This window comes from Silene latifolia, chromosome 9 (genome assembly GCF_048544455.1).
Source record: "Silene latifolia isolate original U9 population chromosome 9, ASM4854445v1, whole genome shotgun sequence".
Classification (NCBI taxonomy): domain Eukaryota; kingdom Viridiplantae; phylum Streptophyta; class Magnoliopsida; order Caryophyllales; family Caryophyllaceae; genus Silene; species Silene latifolia.
In genome coordinates this window covers 214,225,897-214,252,824 of record NC_133534.1, presented here as the reverse complement: position 1 = coordinate 214,252,824, position 26,928 = coordinate 214,225,897, and positions in this window count along the sequence as shown.

Sequence of the window (26,928 nt, the reverse complement as noted above, 5' to 3'; positions counted from 1 at the left end):
CAAGTGATCATATCGAGAGTGGTTTCCTCGATCTGGAGAATAACTGATTGACCGGACTTATCTATCATAGATACTTTCCGAGCGTGGCCACGCATTTCGATTCATTACTCCTCGAGTGGCCCCGAGATATTGTTATAACCCCGACTAGGGGTGGACAATTCCTATCGCACTCATTCCCTTCGACTAGCCACAACCATCATAACCCAAAATATGCCCATTTGACCCCATTTACGAAGGTCGTAGTAACATAAATCAAAGTTAATCAAATCGTGCCGTCTTAGGCGAATAGTCTTTAGTCAAAAGAATCGACTCATTAGAATACTATAGTAGCTCTCGCCACGACCAGGCTATATAAATTTGCCGAACTCTATAAGCGGTCATAAGGCCCGACAAAATGTTCCTAATAATCTGCCTATGTGATCGACTAGTCATCTCACATGACTCTATGGCACTTGAACTTGCCATCAATCGCATCACACTCTAGTTACTTCGAGACGTCACCTCATACAAGTAACTATGGGCAAATACAATGTTAATCCGTGTTCACTTTAACGGGGTTCAATTGTCTCCACAACCCGTTTGGATGTAACAAAGTATAATAAAAGAGTTTTAAAATAAAACTCGAGCGGCAAAAATGCGATTATCACACATGAATAGTCAATGCCGATTACTATTTCATGTTCTATAATCTAATTTGATCTTGTACGTAGTTGTTCATTTCAATTCAATTGAAATGACATGACTCATCATGTTTAGCCTTTGAGAAGGCTTTGGATAGTAGGTTTTATCAATTTCTTGTACCTTACTCAGCCTCACTACATACTCGTTTTCCATTTGTAATGTATACATTTGCATTACAAAACTTTCTGAGTACGTGTCGAGATCCAATCAAGACATAGGCCCTCTAGCCTAAGAATAGCTCCCACTATTTTCACAGTGTGCGGGACTCATCCTTCTTGCACATCTCATGATCACAAGTGTACTCAATTTCCGTTATAAATATCTCTCATTGTTCTTTATTTCCTAGAACGATTCTAGAAAATCTATTTCTTAATTAATATAGCCACAATGGTATCTTAACCATCTTAATGTGTTTTGATTATGGTTTTGTCGGAAACCATGCGCAATCTCAATTGTCAATTGTCACTTGTGTAACACCCTTACACAATATTGCATCATAAACACTTTGCTTTATAGCCTTAATGCTTCTGTAAGCACTTAAGGGTAATCTTTATGGCTTACTTGGTAAAGATTACTTAAATTCGATTTTGAAAACAATTCATCATACTCAAAGTATATGAAGTGTTATACATCTTTACTCATTTAATTGATCCGGCAGCGGAAGCAAATGGAATCAATCAAATATGTTCAATTTAATTGAACTAGTCATGAATCTTATCAACATAAGACTTCTTATTGATGCTAATATCATGTGGATTTATCTTCATAAATCCGGATATTCAAGATGTATTATAATACTCCAAAAGTCTTAAATCATTTTCAATGATCAATATGTCATCCACATATCGGACTAATTAAAATTTCCGTAACTCCCACTAAACTTCATGTACAAACACAACTTCTCGACTTATCGAGAAACGTTTTATCACATGATCAAAATGTTGATTCCAACTCATTGATGTCCTACTTAAGATTCTCTCTTAAGTTTCACATTATCTTAGGATTGCAAGAATCTATAAAACTTATGACATGTATTGAATACATTCCATCTATTGAAGAAGTGGGTTTTAGATTCACTTGTTGTGTATTTCATAATAATGAAATACAATCCCTAAGAAGATCCAAATAGACTTAAGCATTTCAATTAGTGCAAAACCCTTTGCAACTAATCTTGCTATGAAATATCTCTTTATTAGTGCAAAACCCTTTGTCACTAATCAAGCCCTTTTGTTTCGGATTTTCATGGCTCTAAGCCTTATATTGAGTTGTGACTTCAACACTCTTATGTAAGTCATATGTTCATTACTTTCTAGAAGTAATCAACTTGAATCAAACAATTTCTTTTGTAAGTTATAAGCTCTTTACTTTCTTAAAAGTAGCATGAATTCATCATTTTTAACAAGTGACGAATTTAACCTCCTAGGTTTTGAAGAAACAATGTCTTACACAAAACGTCTCATGTAGCCAAGAAAGACCAGTTTCTTGCGACATAACATTCTCTGTGGCATTCTTTGTGGCTCTTGAATAATTTCTCCCACTCTGTCTTCTAGAAATAAACTTGTATTTTAGAAAGACAGCTTCATGAGCCACAAACCCGGTGTACTCGTGATAATTGAAAAGGGAAAAATGAGCATTTGTTTCTTGTGAAAACTTACAAACATGGTACCTTACCATATCATATCTCATATGATTCGTTTTAGTGGAAAAATAATTTAGACAAAATGATAAAATCCCCAAAAGGATCAAGTGACTCAAAGTAACTTGATCGAAGTCCAAACCATATCGAATAGCGTTTGATTTCTTATCCAACCACACATTATACCATAATTCGTGCTAAGAGAGATTAGTTTGTGATACTATATCACAATTCATTTGGCTTATATCAAAGTCTTCACTTTGATAATCCCATCACGACTAAATCGTAATTCCTTGAACTCTTTGAAATTCTTCAAAGATTTCTCTATTTACCTTGTTAAGTGAACATATTAGCGTCAACTTAAATCCTTGGTAAAATAAAATGATCAACCTATTTTGGATCGATGATTTACAACCTCAATCTCCTTTTCAACCAAAAGGCACGAGACATCTTGCTTTGAATACAAGATACGCATATACCATTAACAATCTAATGGTTTCAAGAGTACTCGATAACTCTTTGCGTTCATCATTCCAAAATTTAAGGTTTAATCTTGGGTTACCAATTTTAGTCTTACATCATCTTCATGATATATCATTCTAGTTTGGTTTAGAATATAATCACCTTGATGATGGGCTAGCCATACATCAAATCATGGTGTATAGGGTCACAAAGGTGAAAACCTCTTTTGTATCTTAACAAGTTTATATTCTTATTTAAAGTTTATGCACTTAATAGTCATAATTAAGTACAACTTTAAATCCAAAAACTAGATTGAGTACACAATTACTCTATCTCTCGACATTATTGTTGCTAGTCGTCATATTCTAATCATCCTATGTATCCATGTACAATGATGAAAACCTCCATTGGTTTCTAATATTGACGAAGTAGTACTAGCAAAATTTTATGTTTAATCAAATAAACAATTAAAGAAGAAGGTTCAATTAGATGTCCCACAACTAACTTGTTGATACTTCAATAATTTGGGGTAGTTTCCTTTCTCGTGTCCAACATTTAAGACAATGGAAACTTATCGGTCGGGATTGATAGGTTTAGTATCGTCATTCTCAACAACTTTACCTTTAACATTACCTTATATCAATTCCATTATAATCTTTACTTCTTGAACCTCGTCCTCATCTTAACGGTTTAAGAGAATGCTCCCACTCATTTCAATGAGTCTTTGCTTTGAGAAGCAAAATTGAATTCATGAAGATTACTCTTCATTTGTTCGTTTTAGTCTTAAAACTCTCATTGAAGTGGTTGCGTTATTTTGGTCAATTACGAATTCTTGACAAAACTAATTACCAAAACAATTTATCGCTTCAAGGTACTTAATTCATTTAAGTACATGAAAAAACAATCCATTGTAAGTAGATGTGTTAGTCAAGAATCAAAAACCTGTTTGATAATGAATAACTTTTAATCTATACTCTTTGCAAGAGATCCTTAACAATGGTTCTTTTGAGGTTTTAGAAGCAAATTCATATTTGTCTTTAGTTACGATGTTTTAAGGAGACTTGAATCAACAATCGAAATGATATCGTATATAAATTGTGGTAAAGAAATAGAACAATAATAACAGAATAGTGAAAACAAAACATTTATCGTTATATTAATACTTGTAAATAACAAGTAAAGCATTTACATAGTGACCTCTACCCAACTATGATAAATGATTCCAAGACCCAAATTCATATCAACTTAGGCACGGGGTAGCCGATGAAACCCTCATCAATATAACTCGGTGGATTAACCTTTTAATCGATTCTACTTTTAGAACTCTTGGTCGATAAAATTACTCTAATATTTATCTATAGCCCAAAACACATCAACAAGGGCACGGGGTAGCCGATGAAACCCTTATCAATTACTTTTGTTGAGTTCAATCCAAATTTCGAATAAATTTGTCCATTGTCCAAACTCACATTAACTTAGGCACGGGGTAGCCGATGAAACCCTCATCAACATGAATTCGGTGGATTAGACATTTATCACCCACTTCCCCTACGTAACAAGGTTTGTACCCCGGGGTAGCCGAGTGCACTCCCTCGCGAAATAGGTTTTCATGGTTTCTACTATTTGGTAAGGCTATGTCTCAATTAATTGTTTTAGCGAGAGGTCATGTCAATTTATTATCTATCACGTTTTAAGTGAACTAAAGCGGTGAACTACGATAATTCGAATTGACACGGTCGATAAACTCGATAAAATAAGGATGCATGTTTAGTTATGGCGATTTAGCGATGCATGTGACATAAAATAAAATGCAAGCATAAAGATAAAAATCCTAGTATGGCCTTCCTAAAATAGAAAAACTATTAATCTATTACATATTCGGAAACCAACTCCATTGGTCCCTTGAACTTCGATTGTGGCACGCATCTCGAGGTAACACCGTCTTTATGTATCGCCATTCTTGAAGAAATCCGTCTTTTGGAACTCCGGAATGAATAAAATTACATAATAAATTACATAATTTCCTATTATACATTTGTAACTAAAATAAAATAAATCTATTAAATTACAAAACGGTGATACGAGATCACAATAAAAATTACAACCGAATCGATATTCCCATACATTTCGGGAAATACCAATTAAAATCTAAGGCCATACTAAGTAAAATTACATAATTCAAAATTACATAAATTAAAATTATGACAATCATAAAGAAAATGCAGCATTATAATATGTATGAACATGCTCAATTTTATGCTAAATCGCCTTTAATTAGCCAATATCGTATATTACTCGGTTTTTACGGATTTGCGTGATTTCAACATTTTATAATCACAAAAATGCATAAACTCATATTTATGCATAAGTTAATTACCCTAACCTCTTAGGACTCAAAATATAGTCTTCACTAATAATTTGACCATAATTAACCCATATTTACAAAATTGTTCATAAATGGACCAAAAATTACAAAAATAAGCTATTAAACTTCAAATAAATCACAAAATTTCAAATAAATTCAAAATTTGAAATTTAAACTCGTGAACATTCTGGAAAAAATCCATGACACTCATAATGTTCAAAATCTTAGGTTAAAAATTTCGAAATTTTTCCGGAAAAAACAATGTTGCGGTTTATCGATTTATAATAAAATAATCATAAAAAACATGGAAAAATTATTTTCATTAACTTTTCAATTTTAGATCTGAAAAATATAATAAAATGCAACATTAGACGTTTTTCCTAAGTCATAGATTATGTTTTATTAATTTTTCACTAATAATGTCACTATTTATGCTATTTTTCTTCAAAAATTCATAAATCATGCTAAAAGACTTCTTTATATCCAATTATTTTACACACATCTTGTAAAATTGCATGTGACAACATATTAATTTTCTATGACCAGATTCGAAATTTAACTCATATTAACCTATTTTTCTCTTAAATCCGAATTTAATAATGAAAAATTCATTTTTCGAGCATAACAAGTCCAAAAATTATGAAAATTTACAGGTTATCTCAAAATAATATATGTAACAACATATCCAAAAACCAACTGAAAATTCGAAGTATAGCTAATTTTAGACCAAAAATGACATTTTTACTCATAAAATCACATTTAAATGCCATTATTGTAAAATATGAACAATAAAAATCCGAAAAATTAACCAAAATATCCCAAAACACTTTAGGACCAGAAATATTAACATGCATGGATTAATTTAGTGATATCTCATAATAACACAAATTTTACAAGTTTTATTTGTTATTCTTATAACTTGGAAAAACTTTTAACCAATTTGCATGCAAACAACCGTGGCTCATGATACCGATTGAAGGAAATGTAGATTCATATACATATAAACATACTCATATATGTCTAAACTAATTTGTCATAAAATTAAAACGGATTTTATGCATGCAAACAATATAACAAAAGAGAAGAAATCATATCCTTACATAGATGTTTCGGTTTTATGGGGCACAAAAGAAATCTCCTTTTCTTTTGTTCTTGAGCTTTCCTTATGGATGAACAAGATCTAAGTATAAGATCTCTCCCCAAGCTTTATACCCAAGGCTAACTCTTAATCTAATTAATATTATTTGATCTAGTATAATATTAATCTTATGAAAAATTGAACCAAAATATTTGGTATTTTAGCTCTCAAAACCGGTTGAGAGAAGAGGAGAGGAAGAGAAATTATTTTTATCTCTCTAAAAATAATTATGTTGAGTGAATGAATAATTATCTTACACACACTATGCATATAGTGAAAGATAAAATAAAAATGAAAAAGAACCCTTGTTCTTTCCAAGGAGAACTAGGGTAGGGTGAGGGAATTGGCCTATGCATGGCCTTTGTGCTCTTACACAAAAGGCACTAGGTATGCATGCCTACATTAGATAAATGATGATTAATCCCACTAATCTAAATTAACATAATATGTTAATGATTCCCAATATTTCGGTCCACATTGTATTATGGATTCCATATTATTTTTGTCAAATGTCAATATGTCACATGTCATATGTAACATAAATTGTTTATGTATTTTTAACATATTAAAAATCAACGTATTAATAAAAATACGTCATATACAAAATTGACTTAGTAATTCATAATTACTCGTACCAAAATATTTTACCGTTTATAAATCGCATTTATAATAATTCATTCAAATCCAATTGTTTCTTTAAACAATAATTTCATCCGAGTAATAATTTGATTACTCGGCATCGTATCTCATTTAATCATATTTCAATTTGATACGTAAATTTTTCTTCCAAAATCGTCCGTCAATTTTTCAAGTAATTTAATTAACTCGTAACATTATACGATTAATTAAATGATCAATTAAGAGTATCGCCCTATAGGTATGACCTAGGGGGTCAACTGATCACCACCGTCACACGACAGTAATGTCAAACTCTAGTCAGCCAATCATTACCGATATATGTTGACCAGTTGACAGTAACAATATTACTTCCCAATTGTATTCTTTAAAATGAGATTTAATAATGATATTTAAATCATGTGATCGCACTATTGTTGAGGACACATTTCCCAACAGGACCTAAATAAAACCAATCTAGGTCCCAGCTTGAATACTTTAGCCCACACCACACAAGACAAGTAGGACACCCAATTAACCATAAGAGAGGCAAAGAGTCCAAACTTGCACACTCAAATGATCATACACACCCTAGTATATGAAAGGTTACGCAAGAGCATATTCAGCTGACAATCCAACAAAATCTCCAATATCATTAATACTCCAAATTCCAGCTAACCGTTAATCTCATAATTCATGAGAACAAGCTAAAATGGCAACAAGACAAGAAGACTAAAGTATAAGGCAACCAATTCATCCAACAACCAACATGTGAAATGATAATTACAAATATCAAGGCATAACATAAAACCTCCACTAACAATCAATCTCACCTCAAAGACAAACCCTCGACCCGAGTCCCGCGACGGGTCATCGGTCAAATCGAGGCTGACTGGTTTAAACCTAGTTTGACCAAACTCGTTCGGTCAATCTGGCCCAGCTCAGAGTCTTGGCCTACTTTGGCCCAAATCACAAAATTTATCGCAATATTATTCTCATGCTATTTCCAATTTCTATCATGTGAAAAACGAAAGTAACACATTATCAATCACCTAACTACTTAACAAACAACAAACACAACATCAACTACTAATGTGACATTAATTCGTCGAGTAACTCGGAATAGTTACCTTACGCTAGCAAAGAGACAAGTAATAACTTGAGAAAGCTTCTAAAACCCAAAATTACTCTTCATCTTCAACCACATATGAGCCACCTAAAATAATTATGTGAAAGGACGATATTAACGAATTATCGTTATATAAAATATGAGACGGAAATTAATTTAATTATATTTTAAATAAACCAAACTAGTGTCAAAACAATTTATAGACACGGCTCAAAAGTTATAATGACAACCTCAAACTCGGCCTAACCACCAACTACACATGGCCTCAAACTCGTGACTTAGCTAGGCCACGGCCAGGCCACAGCTAGACCACTGCCAGGCCACTAGGAGTCCGACACGACCACCACCCGACTACCCATAGCCACCCTTCACCCTACTTCATAACCTGACCCAAAAATCAGTCCAAAACAGAACCCAAAAGATGCCTAAGTTCGACCCCAACTCCAGTCCTCAAATGCAAAGTGAAAACCTACGATGACAGCTCTCGTCCCTGCCCAAAACAGAGTACCAATTGTCCCCTTAAGACTCCATTCTCGCGCCTAAAAACTGTCCTAGCTGAGCCAACTAAGTCAGCATTTAAAACGGTTTTAGAGCGGAAATCCACAAGTATAAAGCAACTCAAAAACAGACCCTAAAGACTACAAAAATCGACCCCAACACAGAGTCCAAATTAGTCCAAAACAATCCCTACATGTCAGTATACACCGTCTCAACTATAAAACACACCAATTATCACCCAAAACAACCCATACATGTCAGCATACACCGTCTTAAATATACCATTTACTAGCTAGCATCCCAAATGATCCCTAGAGGTCAGTATACACCGTCTCAATCATCTCCACATATCAGTATACACCGTCTTAATTATAAAACAGACTAACCAGCATTCGAAATAAACATATTTTACAAGTAATATCGAGTAATCCATAATTGTTACCTTTTTCCGATTGAACTAATCATTTATGACTAACAAATCTTCTACAAGACCGTCTATTTTAGTACATACAACCGTCTTATAATAAATAAAGCTGAAAATATAAATTGGGTTTGTAAAAATACATGACGAAACTGAATGTTACTTACATCGGAATGACGAGAACGACGAGAGGAGCAATATGGAACGAAAATAATTGATAACGGATGACAAACGGAGTGGCAGGATCAATTTACAATCTGATAAAAATTAAAACAGAACGAAAAGAAGAAAAAGGAAGGGAGAAGAAGAATGATGCGTGAGAAATGAGGGAGCAGCTTGCCTGCCTGGTATTTATTATACGTACGTTTCTTCATCGTTAAGTAACTTCGATATTTATTAAAACCGTTTCGAGTTAAATTTAACCGATTTAAGTAAAAGTTTCAGTAATAAAACGGAATCAATAATAAATAAATTTAATGAGTGAAAATAAAATAAACTCAGCTAGTTAACGTAAATAATAAGAAATCGGCTTGAAACGGAATTATTAGCGATTTTTACGAAACTAACGGATATTAATAAAAAAATTGCTAATTTAGTGAAATAAGCTCAAAATAGCTAATTGGACGGTTTTGTTCCCAAAATCCATCTCGGGTTCACTTAAAACAACTTTCATAAGGACTCGTAAAGAAACGGAAATTATTAAATAAATAAACTCGAACTAATTTCAATAAACTCGAACTAACTTTAAATAAACTTATTAATGATTATTAAAATTAACGTATCGAATTATGATGAAATTAATTAATTAGCTAAGCATAAATATATAAATCGTTAAATGATGTAATTAAATTCAAAATAGCAATTAAAAGAATTTTATCCAACTTAATAAAATACGGGGTGTTACAATCACCCCATCTTTTAAATAGTTCCGTCCTCGAAACTTGAAAGTAGAAAATGAAAGGTTATAAAAATAAAACTGAAATTGGAATCGGTAACCAAAACATTTAAAAGGTCACTTATCGTAAGAATCAAAATTCTTTCAAAAGTTTCAAATAAAATTTTCCGACAGAACCAGATTCTCATTAGAGGAACGGAAGTGTTCTCGTTGCACATTCAAGAACATCACATTCCAAATCCAAGATACGGTCAAAGGTAAATCATTTGTATAAATCAAAAATCAAAATACTTTCGAAAACATTAATATGAAGAGTTTTCAAAAGTATAAGTCTCATTCATGGAACGAAATTGCTCTTGTCGTGCACACAAGAACGCTAACTTTCCAAGTCAGAGACAAATTTAAAACAAAAACTATTTGCCGACAAGCGTAGAACAAGTTATCAAACGTTTCCAATAACTAGTTCTAACATCCGATCAACGTTAAAATCAAAATAAGAGAAAGGTAATCTACTCAAATTTTCTTTTGCAAAAAGCCAAAATAGAAATAAAGGTTTCACCTTTAAACTCAAAGGGGAATCAAATTCCTGAAAGTGTAACATTAAACTTTGACAAAGAAGTCATAAATAGATCAAAGTTAACAGAAATTGGACAAAACTTAACGAAATCTCGGGTCTAGTAATTAAAATTACGATAAATGAGTTTATATTCAAGGAAGGAATAGGGAACTAAATCAAATTTTCATTTTCAGATCTTTAAAAAATAGGTTAGGTTTGCAGAAGTGACATAAACTTTTAAGAATGAATCGAAACTGGTAGCTTGAAAGTTTAGAAGTTGTACAAAAAGGAAAGTAACTTAGATAGCATAGAAACAAAGTATGTTAAGAGAGCTCAAACTTAAGCAACAAGAGAGCTATAATGAATTTCATAGGGTAGAAATTGAAGTCAAAATTACAAGGATGTCAAAGATAGAGTTTCACAAGATACGAGTGTCAAACTTAAAGGAGGAGCAAGATGAAGCGAGGAAATGAGGTATGAACGGTAACGCTTATGAACAAGGAGAAAGGAAAATTAGACAACAAGGAAACTTAAGCAACATGTCAAGATGTGAGACTAAAAGAGTCGAATCATAAAGATAACTAGTTAACAACCAGTAAGAGATATTAGAATTAGGGAGGTATTCAAGACAAGGAAATAACGAGTAAACTTTTATACTTAAGAATCAAATCCAACCAAGGTATGAACGAAAGGGAGGAAAACGATTAATGGTATGAAAGAGGATTTTAAGGCTTAATCCATACGCTTCCTAAAACTTAAGGTTCTCTCTAACAGGGTCACGTCTATTAGGGTATTGTACCTTCATGACAAAACGACCAAATCCCAAACAAGAGTCAAGGTAAAATAAACGCTCGCTTAAGGGGTGATAAATCGGTTAGATACTTCTTCCACCTATCTTATCACATATTAGGATTTCCCTAAAGCAAATCTACCACTCAAGTATAAAAGCATCTCTTTATCTCAAGCACTCGACACAACCTCAATGTTTTAAAAACCAAAGAATCAATTGACAAAGACTTCTCAAGGAACAACTAACATCAAATCACATCCCCAATCTATACGGGATTGTTAACATCTAAAAATGGGTTTTCTTCCAAATTCAAATTCTAAACTTATCTCATGTTTACTCCTAAGGCGACGACGCTCAACCTACTAAGCTTTCAAATCCCAAACATAAACAACAAAGCCAAGTTCTATAACTTTAATCACATAGGCAACTCATTCCTAACACAAAGAATCTACCAATCAATTATACTCACTTTGTCAAGGAACTAGGTATAAGAATCACTAAGTATGTCTCATCACCTTACCTAAGTCTTTCTAACATCACATCCTCTCAAAACCAGGATTAAGGGTTAGACACAAACAATCTCCTCAAAAGTCGAATTTTCCAACCAAGGTCAACATTCCTCACAAGAAAGAGTACTATCTAATGGCGTTAAGGGAGGATAAGCAAAGAACAAAGGACAAGTTAGGAGTACAAGCGTAGCTTTTAAAGTAAAACAGAAGGGAGTTTTGAAGGAGGATAAGCACCAAGAGATTAAGAATAAGGCGAGATACAAAAAGAACGAGAAACATCTTCAAGGAAGTAGAAGCATTCTTCAAAGGTTGAACAAATCTTCAATCATCAGCAATAGGCACTAAATCTTGATCTTCTTAAAATATAAGTGTCCTTTCAATGGAACGGTGATACTCTTGGCGATCACTCAAGAACATCAATATTCCAATTCAAAGACATAAAAATACATTTTTACACCAACAAATGATAAAACTAATTATCAGACGTCTCCAATAACAAGCTTTAACACTAATTGACGTTAAAACCAGTGAAAAACATTAAAATATTTTCAAAATCTTTAGTTCAAATTTTTTTTTATAATAAGGGTAATAACTCCATTAGCTATAGATAAGCTCACGGTCATAGATCCAAGAACGCAACAATTATTAAATGACAAATTTACAAACAGGTTAGTACCTAACAAAGAGCAAACACAAAGAGACTACAACATAAGGTCCTAAGTTTACCCATCTTACCCATCTCTCAAGTTTATTATTTGAAGGTCAAGTTATTTATAATGGGGTGCACAAACGTGCGTTGGGAGCAATTATGCTCTGATACCAACTGTGACACCCTCAATTATTGCGGAAAAGTAAACACGTAATTCTAGAATAAAACTGTATGGATATGTTTGTAATAGGTTCATTATAGTAAAAACCTGTAATTTTTAAAACCTGAACCTGTTATAAAGATATCCAAATGGGAAGGTGTCAAACATGCAAGGTCCAAAATAAATCTCATGAATGAAACATCGCTAAAGTCGCGAAACAAAGTTATACAAACCAAATATGAGAAAGGGAGACATATGTCCCTAAAAAGTATATGACATAAAAAGTATTTAAGGGTCACAATATAATAAAGTCAATCTAGGTCCCAAGGTTACTTTGCTCGCTAGCTCGTCCATGTACCCCATATATGCATCACCTACCTGTCAATCGCATTTTATACAAATACGAAAGCCACAGTCAGTGGGGAGTAACTCCGAGTTCTCCCAGCCACGAAATGTCATAATTAATATAACATGTAAACATAAGAACATGAATACGAATCACACAATGCCTTAGCATATAGATGCTAGACAGTCGTGCTTATCATGTGAACAACAATATAACAACACATAGTCCTAGCATGTGAATACTAGACCGACTCATACTACACTATCATGTGAATCACATAACATCCAGGAATCCAAACTCTATCAACCATAGCCGGCTTGCATCTCACCTTCTATGATTCATAGAATCATCAAACAAGAAAGGACAATATATCAAAGACAGGCATAAGTTCTTAGTCCCGTCAATAGTCACTCTGTAACTCGAGTCTATACCACGAGGTAGGGAAGGTAATCGAACCGGTATCTTGGCTCAGAGGTTCTATCAAAACATGGCCAAGACACAACACAACCCTAGCCTAAAATCTGCGCAGACCTAGACATGCGGATACACACCACCGCACCCAAGACCCACAATTTTTTTAAAACCAAGTGAGTACCCTAAGGAGTCCACCAAAGGGTTGCCTAGTATTTAAGCTGACCACTTAGTCTCAAAATAAGTAACGAGGTCATGCCCCAACTTGGATATAAACCCACCAAGTCAGGAACACAGAGGCTATTAAGCAGTGAACATACACTCGTCAAAGACTATAATGACCTATCTATGATGAAGGCCGAAATACTCACCTAGGACCTAAATAAAACCAATCTAGGTCCCAGCTTGAATACTTTAGCCCACACCACACAAGACAAGTAGGACACCCAATTAACCATAAGAGAGGCAAAGAGTCCAAACTTGCACACTCAAATGATCATACATACCCTAGTATATGAAAGGTTACGCAAGAGCATATTCAGCTGACAATCCAACAAAATCTCCAATATCAATAATACTCCAAATTCCAGCTAACCGTTAATCTCATAATTCATGAGAACAAGCTAAAATGGCAACAAGACAAGAAGACTGAAGTATAAGGCAACCAATTCATCCAACAACCAACATGTGAAATGATAATTACAAATATCAAGGCATAACATAAAACCTCCACTAACAATCAATCTCACCTCAAAGACAAACCCTCGACCCGAGTCCCGCGACGGGTCATCGGTCAAATCGAGGCTGACTGGTTTAAACCTAGTTTGACCAAACTCGTTCGGTCAAACTGCCCACTCGAGTCCCTGGCCTACTTTGGCCCAAATCACAAAATTTATCGCAATATTATTCTCATGCTATTTCCAATTTCTATCATGTGAAAAACGAAAGTAACACATTATCAATCACCTAACTACTTAACAAACAACAAACACAACATCAACTACTAATGTGACATTAATTCGTTGAGTAACTCGAAATAGTTACCTTACGCTAGCAAAGAGACAAGTAATAACTTGAGAAAGCTTCTAAAACCCAAAATTACTCTTCATCTTCAACCACATATGAGCCACCTAAAATAATTATGTGAAAGGACGATATTAACGAATTATCGTTATATAAAATATGAGACGGAAATTAATTTAATTATATTTTAAATAAACCAAACTAGTGTCAAAACAATTTATAGACACGGCTCAAAAGTTATAATGACAACCTCAAACTCGGCCTAACCACCAACTACACATGGCCTCAAACTCGTGACTTAGCTAGGCCACGGCCAGGCCACAGCTAGACCACGCTGCCAGGCCACTAGAGTCCGACACGACCACCACCCGACTACCCATAGCCACCCTTCACCCTACTTCATAACCTGACCCAAAAATCAGTCCAAAAAAGAACCCAAAAGATGCCTAAGTTCGACCCCAACTCCAGTCCTCAAATGCAAAGTGAAAACCCACGATGACGGCTCTCGTCCCCGCCCAAAACAGTACCAATCGTCCCCTTAAGACTCCATTCTCGCGCCTAAAAAACAGTCCTAGCCGAGCCAACTAAGTCAAGCATTTAAAACGGTTTTAGAGCGGAAATCCACAAATATAAAGCAACTCAAAAACAGACCCTAAAGACTACAAAAATCGCCCCAACACAGAGTCCAAATTAGTCCAAAACAATCCCTACATGTCAGTATACACCGTCTCAACTATAAAACACACCCATTATCACCCAAAACAACCCATACATGTCAGCATACACCGTCTTAAATATACCACTTACTAGCTAGCATCCCAAATGATCCCTAGAGGTCAGTATACACCGTCTCAATCATCTCCACATATCAGTATACACCGTCTTAATTATAAAACAGACTAACCAGCATTCGAAATAAACATATTTTACAAGTAATATCGAGTAATCCATAATTGTTACCTTTTTCCGATTGAACTAATCATTTATGACTAACAAATCTTCTACAAGACCGTCTATTTTAGTACATACAACCGTCTTATAATAAATAAAGCTGAAAATATAAATTGGGTTTGTAAAAATACATGACGAAACTGAATGTTACTTACATCGGAATGACGAAAACGACGAGAGGAGCAATATGGAACGAAAATAATTGATAACGGATGACAAACGGAGTGGCAGGATCAATTTACAATCTGATAAAAACTAAAACAGAACGAAAAGAAGAAAAAGGAAGGGAGAAGAAGAATGATGCGTGAGAAATGAGGGAGCAGCTTGCCTGCCTGCTATTTATTATACGTACGTTTCTTCATCGTTAAGTAACTTCGATATTTATTAAAACCGTTTCGAGTTAAATTTAACCGATTTAAGTAAAAGTTTCAGTAATAAAACGGAATCAATAATAAATAAATTTAATGAGTGAAAATAAAATAAACTCAGCTAGTTAACGTAAATAATAAGAAATCGGCTTGAAACGGAATTATTAGCGATTTTTACGAAACTAACGGATATTAATAAAAAAATTGCTAATTTAGTGAAATAAGCTCAAAATAGCTAATTGGACGGTTTTGTTCCCAAAATCCATCTCGGGTTCACTTAAAACAACTTTCATAAGGACTCGTAAAGAAACGGAAATTATTAAATAAATAAACTCGAACTAATTTCAATAAACTCGAACTAACTTTAAATAAACTTATTAATGATTATTAAAATTAACGTATCGAATTATGATGAAATTAATTAATTAGCTAAGCATAAATATATAAATCGTTAAATGATGTAATTAAATTCAAAATAGCAATTAAAAGAATTTTATCCAACTTAATAAAATACGGGGTGTTACATAACTGAATAAGTACAATTGTTTTAACACGAGTCACTAGGACTAATGAACAAGGACAAATGGTTCGCACAATGAGTCACATGTACTAATGAACAAGTACAATTGTTTTAACACAACGAGTCACAAGGACTAATGAACAAGGATAAATGGTTCACACAACGAGTCACATTTACTAATAAAAAAGGACAAATGGTTCACACAACGAGTCACAACGGCTAATGAACAAGGACAAATGGTTCACACAACGAGTCACATAGACTAATGAACAAGTACAATTGTTTAACACAACGAGTCACAAGGACTAATGAACAAGAACAAATGGTTCACCCAACGAGTCACATGGACTAATGAACAAGTACAATTGTTTAACACAACGAGTCACAAGAACTAATGAACAAGGATAAATGGTTCACACAACGAGTCACATTTACTAATAAAAAAGGACAAATGGTTCACACAACGAGTCACATGGACTAATGGACAAGGACAAATGGTTTACACAACGAGTCACAAGGACAACTGAATAAGTACAATTGTTTTAACACGAGTCACTAGGACTAATGAACAAGGAGAAATGGTTCACACAATGAGTCACATGTACTAATGAACAAGTACAATTGTTTTAACACAACGAGTCACAAGGACAAATGAACAAGGATAAATGGTTCACACAACGAGTCACATTTACTAATAAAAAAGGACAAATGGTTCACACAACGAGTCACATTGACTAATGAACAAGTACAATTGTTTAACACAACGAGTCACAAGGACTAATGAACAAGGACATATGGTTCACACAACTAGTCATATGGACTAATGAACAATTACAATTGTTTATCAAAACGAGTCACAAGGACAAATGAACTTGGACAAATGGTTCACACAACGAGTCACATGGACTAATGAACAAGTCACAAGGACTAATGAATAAGGACAAATGGTTTACACAACGAATCACAAGGACTAATGAACAAGTACAATTGTTTTAACACAACGAGTCACTAGGACTAATGAACAAGGGCAAATCAAGGAGTCACATAGACTAATGAACAAGTACAATTGTTTAACACAACGAGTCACAAGGACTAATGAACAAGAACAAATGGTTCACACAACGAGTCACATGGACTAATGATCAAGTACAATTGTTTAACACAACGAGTCACAAGGACTAATGAACAAGGACAAATTGGTCACACAATGAGTCACCTTTACTAATAAACAAGGACAAATGGTTCACACAATAAGTCACAAGGGCTAATGAACAAGGATAAATGGTTCACACAATGAGTCACATGGACTAATGAACAAGTACAATTGTTTTAACACAACGAGTCACTAGGACTAATGAAAAAGGACAAATGGTTCACACAATGAGTCACATGTACTAATGAACAAGTACAGTTTTTTTAACACAACGAGTCTCAAGGACTACTGAACAAGGATAAATGGTTCACACAACGAGTCACATTAACTAATAAACAATGACAATAGGTTCACACAACGAGCCACAAGGGCTAATGAATAAGGAAAAATGGTTCACAAAACGAGTCACATGGATTAATGAACAAGTACAATTGTTTTAACACAACGAGTCACAAGGACTTATGAACAAGGACAAATGGTTTACACAACGAGTCACAAGGACTAATGAACAAGGACACATGGTTCACACAACGAGTCACATAGACTAATGAAGAAGTACAATTGTTTAACACAACGAGTCACAAGGACTAATGAACAAGAACAAATGGTTCACACAACGAGTCACATGGACTAATGAACAAATACAATTGTTTAACACAACGAGTCACAATGACTAATGAACAAGGACAAATGGTTCACACAACGAGTCACATGGACTAATGAACAATTACAATTATTTTAACACAACGAGTGACATGGACTAATGGACAAGGACAAATGGTTTACACAACGAGTCACAAGGACAACTGAATAAGTACAATTGTTTTAACACGAGTCACTAGGACTAATGAACAAGGACAAATGGTTCACACAATGAGTCACATGTACTAATGAACAAGTACAATTGTTTTAACACAACGAGTCACAAAGACTAATGAACAAGGATAAATGGTTCACACAACGAGTCACATTTACTAATAAAAAAGGACAAATGGTTCACACAACGAGTCACATTGACTAATGAACAAGTACAATTGTTTAACACAACGAGTCACAAGGACTAATGAACAAGGACATATGGTTCACACAACTAGTCACATGGACTAATGAACAATTACAATTGTTTATCAAAACGAGTCACAAGGACAAATGAACTTGGACAAATGGTTCACACAACGAGTCACATGGACTAATGAACAAGTCACAAGGACTAATGAATAAGGACAAATGGTTTACACAACGAATCACAAGGACTAATGAACAAGTACAATTGTTTTAACACAACGAGTCACTAGGACTAATGAACAAGGGCAAATCAAGGAGTCACATAGACTAATGAACAAGTACAATTGTTTAACACAACGAGTCACAAGGACTAATGAACAAGAACAAATGGTTCACACAACGAGTCACATGGACTAATGATCAAGTACAATTGTTTAACACAACGAGTCACAAGGACTAATGAACAAGGAAAAATTGGTCACACAATGAGTCACCTTTACTAATAAACAAGGACAAATGGTTCACACAATAAGTCACAAGGGCTAATGAACAAGGATAAATGGTTCACACAATGAGTCACATGGACTAATGAACAAGTACAATTGTTTTAACACAACGAGTCACTAGGACTAATGAAAAAGGACAAATGGTTCACACAATGAGTCACATGTACTAATGAACAAGTACAATTTTTTTAACACAACGAGTCTCAAGGACTACTGAACAAGGATAAATGGTTCACACAACGAGTCACATTTACTAATAAACAATGACAATAGGTTCACACAACGAGCCACAAGGGCTAATGAACAAGGACAAATGGTTCACAAAACGAGTCACATGGACTAATGAACAAGTACAATTGTTTTAACACAACGAGTCACAAGGACTAATGAACAAGGACAAACGGTTTACACAACGAGTCACAAGGACCAATGAACAAGGACACATGGTTCACACAACGAGTCACATAGACTAATGAACAAGTACAATTGTTTAACACAACGACTCACAAGGACTAATGAACAAGAACAAATGGTTCACACAACGAGTCACATGGACTAATGAACAAGAAAAATTGTTTAACACAACGAGTCACAAGGACTAATGAACAAGGACAAATGGTTCACACAACGAGTCACATGGACTAATGAATAATTACAATTGTTTAAAACAACAAGTCACAAGGATTAATGAACAAGGATAAATGGTTCACACAACGAGTCACATGGACTAATGAACAATTACAATTTTTTTAACACAACGAGTCACAAGGGCTAATGAACAAAGACAAATGGTTCACACAACGAGTCACATGGACTAATGAACAAGTACAATTGTTTTAACACAACGAGTCACAAGGACTAATGGACAAGGACAAATGGTTTACACAACGAGTCACAAGGACAACTGAATAAGTACAATTGTTTTAACACGAGTCACTAGGACTAATGAACAAGGACAAATGGTTCACACAATGAGTCACATGTACTAATGAACAAGTACAATTGTTTTAACACAACGAGTCACAAGGACTAATGAACAAGGATAAATGGTTCACACAACGAGTCACATTTACTAATAAAAAAGGACAAATGGTTCACACAACGAGTCACATTGACTAATGAACAAGTACAATTGTATAACACAACGAGTCACAAGGACTAATGAACAAGGACATATGGTTCACACAACTAGTCACATGGACTAATGAACAATTACAATTGTTTATCAAAACGAGTCACAAGGACAAATGAACTTGGACAAATGGTTCACAAAACGAGTCACATGGACTAATGAACAAGTCACAAGGACTAATGAATAAGGACAAATGGTTTACACAACGAGTCACAACGACTAATGAACAAGTACAATTGTTTTAACACAACGAGTCACAAGGACTAATGAACAAGGATAAATGGTTCACACAACGAGTCACATTTACTAATAAAAAAGGACAAATGGTTCACACAACGAGTCACATTGACTAATGAACAAGTACAATTGTATAACACAACGAGTCACAAGGACTAATGAACAAGGACATATGGTTCACACAACTAGTCACATGGACTAATGAACAATTACAATTGTTTATCAAAACGAGTCACAAGGACAAATGAACTTGGACAAATGGTTCACAAAACGAGTCACATGGACTAATGAACAAGTCACAAGGACTAATGAATAAGGACAAATGGTTTACACAACGAATCACAAGGACTAATGAACAAGTACAATTGTTTTAACACAACGAGTCACTAGGACTAATGAACAAGGGCAAATCAAGGAGTCACATAGACTAATGAACAAGTTCAATTGTTTAACACAACGAGTCACAAGGACAAATGAACAAGAACAAATGGTTCACACAACGAGTCACATGGACTAATGATCAATTACAATTGTTTAACACAACGAGTCACAAGGACTAATGAACAAGGAAAAATTGGTCACACAATGAGTCACCTTTACTAATAAACAAGGACAAATGGTTCACACAATAAGTCACAAGGGCTAATGAACAAGAATAAATGGTTCACACAATGAGTCACATGGACTAATGAACAAGTACAATTGTTTTAACACAACGAGTCACTAGGACTAATGAAAAAGGACAAATGGTTCACACAATGAGTCACATGTACTAATGAACAAGTACAATTTTTTTAACACAACGAGTCTCAAGGACTACTGAACAAGGATAAATGGTTCACACAACGAGTCACATTTACTAATAAACAATGATAATAGGTTCACACAACGAGCCACAAGGGCTAATGAACAAGGACAAATGGTTCACAAAACGAGTCACATGGACTAATGAACAAGTACAATTGTTTTAACACAACGAGTCACAAGGACTAATGAACAAGGACAAATGGTTTACACAACGAGTCACAAGGACTAATGAACAAGGACACATGGTTCACACAACGAGTCACATAGACTAATGAACAAGTACAATTGTTTAACACAACGAGTCACAAGGACTAATGAACAAGAACAAATGGTTCACACAACGAGTCACATGGACTAATGAACAAGTACAATTGTTTAACACAACGACTCACAAGGACTAATGAACAAGGACAAATGGTTCACACAACGAGTCACATGGACTAATGAATAATTACAATTGTTTAACACAACGAGTCACAAGGATTAATGAACAAGGATAAATGGTTCACACAACGAGTCACATGGACTAATGAACAATTACAATTTTTTTAACACAACGAGTCACAAGGGCTAATGAAAAAAGACAAATGGTTCACACAACGAGTCACATGGACTAATGAACAAGTACAATTGTTTTAACACAACGAGTCACAAGGACTAATGGACAATGACAAATGGTTTACACAACGAGTCACAAGGACAAATCGAATAGATACAATTGTTTTAACACGAGTCACTAGGACTAATGAACAAGGACAAATGGTTCACACAATGAGTCACATGTACTAATGAACAAGTACAATTGTTTTAACACAACGAGTCACAAGGACTAATGAACAAGGATAAATGGTTCACACAACGAGTCACATTTACTAATAAAAAAGGACAAATGGTTCACACAACGAGTCAGATGGACTAATGAACAAGTACAATTTTTTAACACAACGAGTCACAAGGACTAATGAACAAGGACATATGGTTCACACAACTAGTCACATGGACTAATGAACAATTAAAACTGTTTATCAAAACGAGTCACAATGACAAATGAACATGGACAAATGGTTCACACAACGAGTCACATGGACTAATGAACAAGTCACAAGGACTAATGAATAAGGACAAATGGTTTACACAACGAGTCACAACGACTAATGAACAAGTACAATTGTTTTAACACAACGAGTCACTAGGACTAATGAACAAGGGCAAATCAAGGAGTCACATAGACTAATGAACAAGTACAATTGTTTAACACAACGAGTCACAATGACTAATGAACAAGAACAAATGGTTCACACAATGAGTCACATGGACTAATGATCAAGTACAATTGTTTAACACAACGAGTCACGAGGACTAATGAACAAGGACAAATTGGTCACACAATGAGTCACCTTTACTAATAAACAAGGACAAATGGTTCACACAACAAGTCACAAGGGCTAATGAACAAGGACAAATGGTTCACACAATGAGTCACATGGACTAATGAACAAGTACAATTGTTTTAACACAACGAGTCACAAGGACTAATGAACAAGGACAAATGGTTTACACAACGAGTCACAAGGACTAATGAACAAGGACACATGGTTCACACAACGAGTCACATAGACTAATGAACAAGTACAATTGTTTAACACAACGAGTCACAAGGACTAATGAACAAGAACAAATGGTTCACACAACGAGTCACATGGACTAATGAACAAGTACAATTGTTTTAACACAACGAGTCACAAGGACTAATGAACAAGGATAAATGGTTCACACAACGAGTCACATTTACTAATAAAAAAGGACAAATGGTTCACACAACGAGTCACATTGACTAATGAACAAGTACAATTGTTTAACACAACGAGTCACAAGGACTAATGAACAAGGACATATGGTTCACACAACTAGTCACATGGACTAATGAACAATTACAATTGTTTATCAAAACGAGTCACAAGGACAAATGAACTTGGACAAATGGTTCACACAACGAGTCACATGGACTAATGAACAAGTCACAAGGACTAATGAATAAGGACAAATGGTTTACACAACGAATCACAAGGACTAATGAACAAGTACAATTGTTTTAACACAACGAGTCACTAGGACTAATGAACAAGGGCAAATCAAGGAGTCACATAGACTAATGAACAAGTACAATTCTTTAACACAACGAGTCACAAGGACTAATGAACAAGAACAAATGGTTCACACAACGAGTCACATGGACTAATGATCAAGTACAATTGTTTAACACAACGAGTCACAAGGACTAATGAACAAGGAAAAATTGGTCACACAATGAGTCACCTTTACTAATAAACAAGGACAAATGGTTCACACAATAAGTCACAAGGGCTAATGAACAAAGACAAATGGTTCACACAACGAGTCACATGGACTAATGAACAAGTACAATTGTTTTAACACAACGAGTCACAAGGACTAATGGACAAGGACAAATGGTTTACACAACGAGTCACAAGGACAACTGAATAAGTACAATTGTTTTAACACGAGTCACTAGGACTAATGAACAAGGACAAATGGTTCACACAATGAGTCACATGTACTAATGAACAAGTACAATTGTTTTAACACAACGAGTCACAAGGACTAATGAACAAGGATAAATGGTTCACACAACGAGTCACATTTACTAATAAAAAAGGACAAATGGTTCACACAACGAGTCACATTGACTAATGAACAAGTACAATTGTTTAACACAACGAGTCACAAGGACTAATGAACAAGGACATATGGTTCACACAACTAGTCACATGGACTAATGAACAATTACAATTGTTTATCAAAACGAGTCACAAGGACAAATGAACTTGGACAAATGGTTCACACAACGAGTCACATGGACTAATGAATAAGGACAAATGGTTTACACAACGAATCACAAGGACTAATGAACAAGTACAATTGTTTTAACACAACGAGTCACTAGGACTAATGAACAAGGGCAAATCAAGGAGTCACATAGACTAATGAACAAGTACAATTGTTTAACACAACGAGTCACAAGGACTAATGAACAAGAACAAATGGTTCACACAACGAGTCACATGGACTAATGATCAATTACAATTGTTTAACACAACGAGTCACAAGGACTAATGAACAAGGAAAAATTGGTCACACAATGAGTCACCTTTACTAATAAACACGGACAAATGGTTCACACAATAAGTCACAAGGGCTAATGAACAAGAATAAATGGTTCACACAATGAGTCACATGGACTAATGAACAAGTACAATTGTTTTAACACAACGAGTCACTAGGACTAATGAAAAAGGACAAATGGTTCACACAATGAGTCACATGTACTAATGAACAAGTACAATTTTTTTAACACAACGAGTCTCAAGGACTACTGAACAAGGATAAATGGTTCACACAACGAGTCACATTTACTAATAAACAATGACAATAGGTTCACACAACGAGCCACAAGGGCTAATGAACAAGGACAAATGGTTCACAAAACGAGTCACATGGACTAATGAACAAGTACAATTGTTTTAACACAACGAGTCACAAGGACTAATGAACAAGGACAAATGGTTTACACAACGAGTCACAAGGACTAATGAACAAGGACACATGGTTCACACAACGAGTCACATAGACTAATGAACAAGTACAATTGTTTAACACAACGAGTCACAAGGACTAATGAACAAGAACAAATGGTTCACACAACGAGTCACATGGACTAATGAACAAGTACAATTGTTTAACACAACGACTCACAAGGACTAATGAACAAGGACAAATGGTTCACACAACGAGTCACATGGACTAATGAATAATTACAATTGTTTAACACAACGAGTCACAAGGATTAATGAACAAGGATAAATGGTTCACACAACGAGTCACATGGACTAATGAACAATTACAATTTTTTTAACACAACGAGTCACAAGGGCTAATGAACAAAGACAAATGGTTCACACAACGAGTCACATGGACTAATGAACAAGTACAATTGTTTTAACACAACGAGTCACAAGGACTAATGGACAATGACAAATGGTTTACACAACGAGTCACAAGGACAACTGAATCGATACAATTGTTTTAACACGAGTCACTAGGACTAATGAACAAGGACAAATGGTTCACACAATGAGTCACATGTACTAATGAACAAGTACAATTGTTTTAACACAACGAGTCACAAGGACTAATGAACAAGGATAAATGGTTCACACAACGAGTCACATTTACTAATAAAAAAGGACAAATGGTTCACACAACGAGTCAGATGGACTAATGAACAAGTACAATTTTTTAACACAACGAGTCACAAGGAATAATGAACAAGGACATATGGTTCACACAACTAGTCACATGGACTAATGAACAATTACAACTGTTTATCAAAACGAGTCACAATGACAAATGAACATGGACAAATGGTTCACACAATGAGTCACATGGACTAATGAACAAGTCACAAGGACTAATGAATAAGGACAAATGGTTTACACAACGAGTCACAACGACTAATGAACAAGTACAATTGTTTTAACACAACGAGTCACTAGGACTAATGAACAAGGGCAAATCAAGGAGTCACATAGACTAATGAACAAGTACAATTGTTTAACACAACGAGTCACAAGGACTAATGAACAAGAACAAATGGTTCACACAATGAGTCACATGGACTAATGATCAAGTACAATTGTTTAACACAACGAGTCACGAGGACTAATGAACAAGGACAAATTGGTCACACAATGAGTCACCTTTACTAATAAACAAGGACAAATGGTTCACACAACAAGTCACAAGGGCTAATGAACAAGGACAAATGGTTCACACAATGAGTCACATGGACTAATGAACAAGTACAATTGTTTTAACACAACGAGTCACTAGGACTAATGAAAAAGGACAAATGGTTCACACAATGAGTCACATGTACTAATGAACCAGTACAATTGTTTTAACACAACGAGTCTCAAGGACTACTGAACAAGGATAAATGGTTCACACAACGAGTCACATTTACTAATAAACAATGACAATAGGGTCACACAACGAGCCACAAGGGCTAATGAACAAGGACAAATGGTTCACAAAACGAGTCACATGGACTAATGAACAAGTACAATTGTTTTAACACAACGAGTCACAAGGACTAATGAACAAGGACAAATGGTTTACATAACGTGTCACAAGGACTAATGAACAAGGACACATGGTTCACACAACGAGTCACATAGACTAATGAACAAGTACAATTGTTTAACACAACGAGTCACAAGGACTAATGAACAGGAACAAATGGTTCACACAACGAGTCACATGGACTAATGAACAAGTACAATTGTTTAACACAACGAGTCACAAGGACTAATGAACAAGGACAAATGGTTCACACAACGAGTCACATGGACTAATGAACAATTACAATTGTTTAACACAACGAGTCACAAGGATTAATGAACAAGGATAAATGGTTCACACAACGAGTCACATGGACTAATGAACAATTACAATTTTTTTAACGCAACGTGTCACAAGGTCTAATGAACAAAGACAAATGGTTCACACAACGAGTCACATGGACTAATGAACAAGTACAATTGTTTTAACACAACGAGTCACAAGGACTAATGGACAAGGACAAATGGTTTACACAACGAGTCACAAGGACAATGTGTTTTAACACGAGTCACTAGGACTAATGAACAAGGACAAATGGTTCACACAATGAGTCACATGTACTAATGAACAAGTACAATTGTTTTAACACAACGAGTCACAAGGACTAATGAACAAGGATAAATGGTTCACACAACGAGTCACATTTACTAATAAAAAAGGACAAATGGTTCACACAACGAGTCACATGGACTAATGAACAAGTACAATTGTTTAACACAACGAGTCACAAGGACTAATGAACAAGGACATATGGTTCACACAA